Here is an 11,746-nt window from a genome sequence, read left to right on the forward strand (position 1 = left end):
CGTCATATGTCGTCCAATACGAAATTGAGAATGGATGATATAATGCATTCCCATAAAACTTCCATAAATCATTCCTCAATGCATTACCTAATGTATAATCATCTAAAGCATAGTCATCATATATATCATCAATACACGAGTCATCATCCCTTGTGTCAACAATTGCATGCACATCTAAAATATCCTCAATGATCACGTCTTCATGATCTCGTTGCATCATATCATAAGCTGAAAATGTATCAATCAAAGCACTTATGAAAGTGGTCCAAGCATTTCCATTTTCAACTTGTATATTCCCATTACTTGTTGAGAAAGAACCACCATCTAAATCTCCTCATTTAATCGTTGTCCACAAATTACAGCAAGTGTCTCATCCACTTCAACACCCACAATGTGTGCATAAAGACCCACATAGTGAATGGAAGTCCTCGCTTGTCCTTAGTAGAGCCAACCTCTTTTAAAATAGAGTGCATAGTAGCTCTTCCGTCCCCGCTCAATGCAAGAGGTAAACCAAGAGATGGTACCAAGAATTCACATACATTGATCATCTTTATTTTTCCTTCACTACTAGTAGTGGCTCTACCATCAAACTTAACACGTTGCTTTCCTCCATCCATGTCTTGTGAAGAAGAAGGCATATGACCCCATTGTTATCCTCAAACTCATCATCAAAATCTTCCTCAACATGAGGTCTTGAAGCATTACCTCGATGAGTATTCCTTGGGTTTGGAAATGCATGACCCTTGCCTTTGACTTCATTGGGTGTGTATAGAAACATCGGGTTGACATAGCACCATAGGTAGAATGAAAACTTGAGTGATGGTTCTCTTTGTCTTCAACATGAGCTTGACGAACATGTTGAGATGATCCACCCTTATCTTCATCCATGGTCTTTATGTCATCACAAATTCTCTAATCTCTTACATAATTGGTTACACCATGCTGTCAACAAGTGTTTGCATCATGGTTTCCATCATGCTTCTCATCATCATTATCATTCGTGACATGTCATTTATCATAGTGGCCATCACTTGTGCATTTTCTCCTCCCAATTGATTTGATACATTGGCCCATTTGCAAAATTTGGCCCAATTTGCACATGATTTATCCTATGTGCCATATTTACATTGTTGTTTTCACCTTGTAAATTTATATCATCTTCACCAATCACCTCTACATGATCCTCATTCACCATTTCCTTGTCTTCCCTTATCTCTTGAAGTCCCACTGCTTGCTTGGATGGGATGCCCCCTTAACATAGTGGGGGGCTGAAAATGGAAAATGGCTTGTAGAAGGCTCAAATGGTGTTGGAAATTGGTGATTTTAGACATCAGCACACACCACATATTGATTATGCAAAGCACACAAAGTCTCTTATGCATCATGGTAAGAATGTTTGTTTACAAAAGGAATTTTTGAAGATAAGGATCAACCACTTTAAAGCCATACTCAGGCTAAGAGGGCTTTGAGGAAGAGGGAGAAAACTTTCTTAATTTTGGTTAACCAGCTTAGTGCTGAAGAAACATGTCCTAGGGATACACCACATGACTCTTTTATTTCTAAATTTTCTGATTATTTCTTCAATGAGTTACCTCTTAGACTACCTAGTGCATGTCCTGAGAGGATCATCAAAGAGATATTATTCCTGGAAGTGCACCACCTTGTAGAGCACCTCATAGAGTTAACCCTCTTGAGCAAAGAGAAATTCAAGCTCAAATCAAGGATTTTCTTTCTTGAGGACTTATTAGACCAAGTAGTTTACCATATATGGAGCACTAGTCCTTCTTGTAAAGGAGAAAAATGGTACTTATTATATGTATGTAGACTAAAGGGTTCTCAACAAGAACACTGTCAAGAATAGATTTCCAATTCCTAGAGTTGATGATCTACTCGATAAATTAAGGGGAGCCAATGTCTTTAGCAAAATTGATCTAAAATGTGGATATCATCAAGTAAGAATGGCCGATCAAGATATCTATAAAATTACTTTTAGAACTTAGACTAGTCACTTTGAGTTTTTAGTAATGACATTCGGTCTTACTAATGCTCCTACAACTTTGAGTCACTTTGAGTTTTTAGTAATGCTATTCAGTCTTACTAATTCTCCTACAACTTTTAGTTGTATGATGCCTAAAATGAAATATGATATGGTGAGATTTGTTTTTGAATGTGATGTTATAAAAAAAATGAAAAGTTACAAGGGTAAGAAACTTGGTTTGCTTATGCCTCTTCCAATTCCTAATGCTCCTTTGGGAACAGATTTCTATGGATTTTAACTGCTGTTCATAGATGTAGCAAACATGCATATTTTCTTCCTTGTAATTAAAAAGACTCTTACTACACATTAAGCTGCACATTTGTTTGTTAAACATATTTTCACACATTATAGTTTACCATAAGTGATTGTTTCTGATAGAGATTCTAAGTTTTGCAGTGATTTTTGGACTACATTGTTTAATCATTTAGGCACTAAATTGGATTTTTCCACTCATTTCATCCTGAATCTAATGGTCAAACTGAAGTGACAAATAGCACAATATTGGATTTACTTCATGCATATGTTTCATCATAACCTAAACAATGTGATAAGTATATCCATATTTTGCAATTTTCATACAATAACACACCACATTCATCCACTAGAAAAGCATCTTTTGCCAAAGTCTTACCTATTCCTAGCACTCATTTGTCATGCACTATTGAAGCTGTAGATCAATTCACCATTGATTTTACTTCTATTCATGACCATGTTTGTAATGCTATTTCTAAAGCACAAGAGCAATACACTAAACAAGCTAATAAGAAAAGAAAGCACATGGTTTTTCAAGTAGGTCAATATGTTTTGCTTCCTATTGAAAAGAGATCTTAAAAGTGTTGAGACTAACCATGTTGTTAAGTTAGCTCATCGTTTTTATGGTCCTTTTCAAATTACTCATAAGATTAATGACCTAGCATACATGCTTTCACTTCCCTCTCATGGGAGAATTCATAATTCTTTCCATATCAATCTTTTGAGACCTTATACACATCTTGTATATGAGGAAGCACCTAGTCTTGTTGACCAGGTAGAAGAACTTCAACCTAAAGCTATTATTGACCACCATGAGACCACTACCACTACCACTACCACTCGCACATGTATAATGTATAATAGATATCTTTTTACTTTTAAAAATAATCCTTGCACGAGAATGCTAAATGGATGCCTAAGCGGTTTTTCCATGCCTATCCCGACCTCATCCAATCTTACTTTCAAACACGGGCCAGTTGATATGACACAACTGAGGACAGTTATCCTAGGCAGGAGGGATGTTACAGTTTGTCTGTTTGTCCTTTTGTGGTTAATTGGGGACACCTAATTACCACTATGTTCATAGCACGACACTTGGGTGATTCTGAATATTCTATGTATAGGACATGTGAAATTAGGGATGGTTGGAACTAAGTGTCAGATTTAATGCTTATGTGCTATTGTGTACTTTTAACATGTATTGCTAATTTGTAATGTGTTTTAATGGACAACCTATAGGTTGGTGAGATTGACGAGCTTTATGCTTATAAGCCAATATGGCTGGGACGTGCTGGCAGTGATATGGCGTGAGCTATTACCGGGAAGGTTCTCATTTTGATATTTTGGTCGTAGTATTTACTACGAGATTTTGTATCATTATTGGCCGCCCACTTTTGATGTACTTGGGCATAGACCTATTGAGCCGCCCACTTTTGATGTACTTGGGCATAGACCTATTGAGACACCCGCTTTTGTTATACTTGGGCATGAACTTATTCATTTTTATTACACGTGAATTAGCTCGGGGTTATTTATGTATTTTTCCTTTAGTGGTTTAGATAGGAAAGATTTATCTAACCTTGTGTTAGAAGCAACTCATAAGTGTGCAACTATTTTTGACTTATGGACTATTTTTATTGATAATATGAAGGCAACTTCTCTATCCTTGTTCACAATCCTTGGTCGAAGCTACTCATCCCAAAATTTTCTATTCTAAGATAAAAATTGAGTACTAGTAACTTGGGTCCACCTTGCCACCGACTTTCTAGTGTTTTGTTCTTTTCTACTTAAATCATATCCATAGGCTCAACCTTAGTCTCATCCCAAAATTTTCTATTCTAAGATAAAAATTGAGTACTAGTAACTTGGGTCCCCGACTTTCTAGTGTTTTGTTCTTTTCTACTTAAATCATATCCATAGGCTCAACCTTAGTCTCACCCAATCCCATGGGTCTAGTCTTCCTCCTTCCACTAGACTTATGGACCCAGTGTGAACTCACGTTGCCATAATTAAAATTGCTACTTTAATCACACCACTTAAAATAAGTTCATACATGCACTCCTTTGAAAATAATCCTTTAATAAAAGAAAACATGGCATCAAACATTTTTTTTCATCATGCATATTCCATATGTCCATATCATATATCTCAAGGTAACACATCAGTGTCACATCATCAACATAAATCTTTTTGCACCACGACCATGATCCTCATATGCACCAACGAGTCCGAGCACTCTTACATCATCAATTCTCTTAATCTCTTGATTCTTCCATTACATTTCTCCATAACATTTCTCTTGATCTCTCTTTATCCCTATTACGTTTCTTTTAATCTACCACCCTAAAAACCCTTTAACTTTTTTCATCATCTTCAATTTTGGTCAATTAATAATAGGTTACATCTTTGTGGGATCAACTAATATTCCATCCTTTGACACTATGAACCCTATATATTCAATTATATTAGTAAAGAAGGTACACTTACTCTTCTTAATAAAAAGTTTGTACTTTCTAAGGATTTCCATAGGACTTTATACACATGCTTCTTTCGTGATCTACAACATTCTTAGAGTAGACCAAAATATCATCAAAGAGGATGACATTATCTAGATGTTCTCTGAAGATTTCTTATGTCAATCAATTAAAGGGAGCAGGGGAATTAGTTAATTTGAATGGCATTACTATAAATTCATAATGTTCATATTATATATTAAAGACCTTCTTAGGAATATTTTGCTCTTTAATTCTAATTTGGAATAACCATCGCAACTTTAAGTCAATCTTTATAAATATCTGGGCACCATGCAATCGGCCTAAAAGCTCATCTATCCTGAGTTATTCTTGATGGTGAGCTGATTTAACCCTCAATAATCAATGCACAATGTAAGAGTTCTATCCTTCATTTTACAAAAACGCATAGGTGCACCCTATGTGGGGACACACTATGTTGAACAAAGCCTTGCTCCAAAAGTTATTTGTTGTCTCAATTGCTTCATCTTATAATATCTCTTTATAGTCAACTAAGCTCCCGATATTAGCTCTATCTCATGATCTAACTCACAAGTTAGGGACATTTCCATTAAATCCTCAAGAAATATGCTAGCATACTCACTTAACCATTCAGGTTCCTTAGTATCTAATTTCTTGCTTCTTGAAGGATTTAGCTTAACAACATAAATTACCCGCTTCTTCCTAAGTCCCTTCAATAGTTTAGATGCGGCCAAGACCATATTAGGGAGTTTGGGAAATCCTAATTCGCATTTTGTTAGATCAAAAAAATGGGGGTACGGTGAACCCTTTTAAGATTTTTTTAAAATCCCCTCATGTGACATATCATTCAAAAGCTCTTGAAGAGTAGGTTCTAAATCCACATTCTGTGACAACTTTGGAATTGGCATGCTCAAGATACACCAAAAAGTAGACTAAGAAGTACATTCCCAAAGTAATGGGATTTTCCCAAATTCTCTAATATGGTCTTTGCCCTTCCTTCAATAGTTTAGATGCCTTTACAAGTTATAAGGTAAGCACTTAGGCAAAATAAATGAATGACCAAAAGCTTAAAATCTTTACCTTGGTAATTGGCTAGGATTTGAATTACTCAAAACTATTGATTCTGGCCTTGATGCTCTACGATGACATGAATCATGTCTTCTTCTTCCTCTTGGTTAGCTATTGTAATGGCATTAGACATTAGGCTATAACTTGCCTCCTCTGATTTCTCTAGTTTTTAGGTGAGGGTCCTCATTTTTGTACATTAAAACCGTAGGTCTCTGGTAAACGACATCCTCCTGGAGATGAAGGAGTCCTATTTTTAAGGCGAGGGTATTGATTTGTATAGATTGAGACCATATGCTTGTGGTAATGACATCCTCAAGCAGAAGGAGCTAGAAAAGGAAACCAACAATAGGGCATTTGGATAACCATTTATCAAGTGACCTGGCTACTAGCATCTAAAACCTTTGCGCTCCTTCTTGAGCTAAAACTCTAATTTCATTATCATCCTAGGGTAATAATCTTAACCTCTAGGCCCAATGGCCTTTGAGAATTGGCACCGATCTTGTCCCAATTTCTCTTTGGCTTTGGTAACTCGTAATGGAGATCTCTTTGGGGGAGTAGGCAAAAAGGATTTTTTCTCTCCTCAGGTAAAGCCTACATGAAATCTTCAGCCATTCTCGTTACCTAGCTTTTAAGAGGACAATCCAACCTTCAAATAAATCGATGAAGGGTCTCATCATTCATCTCAAAAGCATAACAAACAAAAATTGGATAGGATTAATGTTATGCTCCAATGGATTTCCTTGCCTGAGATAATTCTAGAAATTCATTCATTCTCTCATCTTGGAGTCCTAGGGGGCAAAACCTTTGTTAGAGGTATGCCTTAATATCTTGCCATCTGAAGTTATCATCTGAGTTGATCTTGATTCAGATGGTTAGACTCAATATGGGCAATATTGAGTGATTACCTTGAGTTACATGCAAGATCCATCTTGCTATGATCATTGTACCCTATGATGTCAAATGATTTATTCGTTCTTCCATGCATGTTCTAGGCCATATTGTATTTTTAATTTACACATCATTACTCAAAAAAGACAAGATTTTTACAAACAAAAGACAAAGCAAAACATTTCATTTTCAAAAGCTCTATTTGAGTAAAAAATGAAGGAGGCCATCAAGCTATCAAATGATCAAGTCTCGCTCTCCTAGAGCAGTGATACATACAAATAGACATTCCATAATAAACGCGATAAGAGGCTCCGCTAACAGTTGAGATCCTATGATGAGGAATATAGTTCCTAAGGGTTCTATACACTAAACGATGGGTCATGAGATCATGACAAAGCTGTAGAGAACTATCCCTCTCACAAAACAAGGAATGAGAATCATCGCAAGGCAATGTGCTTTGCTAATCTCTCATCATCCTAGCTGCAGGGCACCATGATCCACTGATCTGAGTACCACCTTTGTATCCAATTAGTAATGGTTAAAAAGTAGAGGTTCTCAAAGTGTCTGGCTAAGGTAATCCGATCTACACACAAGCTAAGGAAAGAAGGTCCTTGAAGGTGAAAGCTATTATGTCATCCTTTATAGATAATCCGGGAGCTCGTGACAGATGAGGACTCACCATCCGGTGCTCCATCCGAAAGACAAACCTAATAAGATACTATAAGTTTTAGTTTCACGTTGCACACCACACAATAAAAGTATATCTTACATCCCAAGCTCACTTCTAAACCTGGATCGACTATGATACCAACTGTAAGACCATTAACCCTCTATCTATATAATAATCTAGGCATGAAAATCACACTAAGTGTAGAGTGACTCACTCGAGGCCTCATATCATAATGTCCTTATGCTTGGCTACTTTGTCAGCTCCCCTTAGTCCGACTAGAACAATCCTTACATAAGGAAATGTGAATGATTCCTCCAAGTGTTTTTCATTTATAATTCTCACAAGCAGGTCACATCGAGTAGCTCCTCGAGGCTCAACAAGATATCATAGCTCCTCAATTATGAAGGAAACTTCTCTATCCTTGTTCATGACTACTAATCTAGGCTACTCATCTTCTATTTTAAAATTTATTTTAGAAAGTATCTATAACTCAGGTCTACCCTACTGCCCACTTTCCAATCTTTGATCCTTTTCTACTTAAACCAAATCTTCAGCCTAGTCTCATTAATTCCCATGGTTCTAACCTTCCCCCCTCCACCACTAAACCTATGGAGATGGTGTGAGCTCATGCACCCATAGTTAAAATTTCTACTTTACTCACTCACATCACTTAAAATAAATTCACACATGCACTCCTTTGAAAATATTCCTTTATAAAAGAACATATAGCATCCTACAATTATTTTCATATCATATGCATATTATATATTTCTATATCAAATATCTCAAGGTAACACATCACTATCACATCATCAACATAAATCTCCTCACACCACGATTATGATCCTTAGAAGACCAAGAGGGTACACACCAATGAGCCCAAACAAACTTGGGACCACCGTGATGAGATTGGAGGAGCCATGCATGTCTCACATCCACCTCAACACAAAATGTCATAATCCTAGGAGTTTCTTCTATTAGTCCACCTATCCCACATGAGCAAAAACTATCGATATTGATGTCAGGATCCACATATATCTAGTACTAGCTCACATATACTTAGCCACCAAGAACTACCCTACCCATCCTACTTTCCTTGTCATCACACTAATCATCCGAGAAGCACACCCACTTTCGATTGAGAGGGGTCAAGTTCAGACGATTGTGATGCACCCCATGGATGAAAACCACTTTCGATTGAGAGGGGTCAAGTTCAGACGATTGTGATGCACCTCGTGGATGAAAACCACACGGCAATCTATAAACCTATGTGGTACCTTCATAGGCTTCTATATGCATCACATGAATATAATGTCCAAATAGTAATTCAAAGGTATGGATTCAAGTAACATATCTATGTGTGAAACAATGTAAACCATTGCAAGCTTGATGAGACATCGTAGCTCTCTAGTCAAAACTTTGAGCAAATTGAATTCCTTCCAGCTACATAAGTTCTAGTGGCAAGGTTTCCTTAGGGTCGCTGCCAAATTCTTTTAGGAGATTATGAATCGTAAGTCATTCCACTAAACTTCAAGTAGCGTTCTCCTCATACACAAAGAAGTCGTACAAAGAGATTTCTAAGGTCATCCACATTAACTTCTCTTATTTGGTGGTCCTACCTTAATGTTGAAAACCTTTAAGAGTCTTACAATCATTATTTGGTGCACACTTATGCACATAGAGTAAGGGATCATTCTTCTTTCTAAGGTCATCCATTAACTTTCTCTTACCTAATGTTGAAGACCTTTAAGAGTTTTACAATCATTCTTTGGTGCACACTTATGCATATAGAGTTAGGGGGTCATTCTTCTTTCTGTTAAATTCCTTAAAAATATCTCACTAAATCCCAACCTTGGTTTCTTCTCTTGATCCGATTCATTCCCTTATGTCGGTGAGATGACAGTTCTTCCATAATGCCCTTTTTGATCGTATAGCTTCCACTATCATATCAAAATCAATATGAACTAACTTCCTTCAGTATATCAAAATCAATGTGAGCTAAATTTGTTGAAGTTAGTGCTTTATGTAGCTTTGGTTTTAGGCCCTGTAAACTATCCGACCGTTAGATGGACAATTAGCAACATCCACATGTCTGCAGTGGAGAGTGAAAATTTTAGGTACATCATCCTTCATCATCGGTAGCTTCTTCTGCTGCCTGAGTGACCGAAGCTTATCTAGCACCTCTGAAAGCACCTTGGTAGCATGATATGACTGAAGAAACGCATCATGCAATGCTACATAATTGGCAAAATGTGCATCAAGATACTATGCTTTTTCCAACCACCGGCTTTGGAATCCAAGGTGGATTATCCAGTTGATTTTGATTGCCATTAGAGCACAATCAACTTTCAAAATTACTAACATGAGTATCATGATCCTCCAAATGCTTCCCCTTAAAAATAGGGTACTTCATTTTCTCATGATGTTGCACCACTCGGAGAGGTGGTAGACTACCTAATAACCCCAAATCTTGATTTGATGGAGGGGGTCGCAGAGCTACTATAGAGTCATCAAAAGAACTCTGGTTATCAATAAGTTGACACATGCGACAATCTGAAGGATCCATCGATTAGAATGCCCTTATCTGGCAAATCGTCCCAAAAATTAACTTTCAACATAAAGAGATTTTGCTCGACTAGGTTGCGAAATAGCCGCAACCAAAAGGTCCTCCAAAATGCTAACAAATTCAAAGAATTAATATGCCCCATCATATTGATCCATCACTCGTTGGCATCGCTCGTGTTTCCCTCCCTCGTTAGGGCATGTTGTTCACGCGGTGTTAGAGACATGATGCAGTTGCCCTGGCACAAGCCAAAAGGAAAAATATAGGAGTAAGCCAACACTTCTGATGTTTGCACATAGAATAAAGATAAAGCATAATGCAAAGAGAGACACTAAGACATAGTTGCTTGATTTTAGAAATAACTTGTATTACTATAGAACTGTATTCATATTCTCTTTTACAATGACCACCTTGTGCATGTATATATAGTGTTTACAATGACACTACGAATCGGAACGTATATATTATTATATCTTTGCGGTTCATTAATGTGAATCTACCTAAAACTATGAGAGTATGTTAGCTGCCGCTAATTATAGGCACAACCCTATGCAAGTCCGCTACCATGCCTCAAATAATATAATAGTCTTGACTTTCCAAGAAAAGGGATGTTAAGTAAATGTTAAAGAGAGTCGAAGAAAGCAGTTGAGTTGGAAAAGTCTTCGTGCCTTTCCAAGAAAAGGGATGTTAAGTAAATGTCAAAGAAAGTAGCAATGAGAGTCAAAGAAAGCAGTTGAGTTGGAAAAGAAAGCAGTTGAGTTGGAAAAGTCTTCTTGTTGGGAGAAGTGAACACACACAGGCACACTTTCTGCCCACCATTACCCATGCACGTGATCTGCATATTTTACTATGGACATCACAATATTTTTAACTTCTCACATCTCACAATATTTTTAACTTCTCACATCTCACAATAAAACACAACCACAACCACATGCACCTACATATTTCACTACAGACATCACAATATTTTTCACTTCTCACATCCCACAAAAAACATAACCACATGCACATGCAAATAACCTCGTCAGTGCCAACCTTCTAGGTACATCTCTAGATGGGGGGACCATGGCAAACACAAGCTTGGCCCATGGTATGACCCATGGAGAGCTCGTGACCTTGTAGGTACTTCCAATGAGCTTTCATGCATATATCTTGTGCTTCGACTCTAATTTATCACCAACCCAACCTCACCACCCTGGTTAATGTTTTTGCCATGAAGAAGCCTCATCTCTCTGCACTAGGCTATGAGATTGGGACATACATGGATGTTACAATGCCTTACAAACAAAGACCATACTCAATGAATCCAAGATATGTTTAAATGATAAAAGATAAGCTTTAAAGCTTAACAATGCTAGATTCATTTATGAAATTGAATACACAAAATGAGTCTTAAGTCTCACTAATAGCGAGCATCCCAAAAAGAAAAGGATGTATAAAGCCACCACTATTAGTGAGTCTTAAGTCTCACTAATAGCGAGCATCCCAAAAAGAAAAGGATGTATAAAGCCACCACTATTGTTCATGATCACTATCCATTGTAGCCATTTATATGGTAGTGATGTGTAGATGTAGGCTAATAATGGGCTGGGGCACTTTTTTCCTCTTTAGGAGGTTTCTTTTTCCCCAAGCCTATGTACACACTTCGATGAGTGTATAAGTGACCTTATGATATCATGTCACTTCACTTGTACTTCACTAATTCTTATCAATCTACTTTGAGTGTTGTGCTTCTCTATATCTCTCCTTGCTTGCTGCATCTATGTGTAGGT

Source organism: Cibotium barometz, chromosome 32, assembly GCF_041138505.1.
Source record: "Cibotium barometz isolate CiBa-2024 chromosome 32, ASM4113850v1, whole genome shotgun sequence".
NCBI classification, from domain to species: domain Eukaryota; kingdom Viridiplantae; phylum Streptophyta; class Polypodiopsida; order Cyatheales; family Cibotiaceae; genus Cibotium; species Cibotium barometz.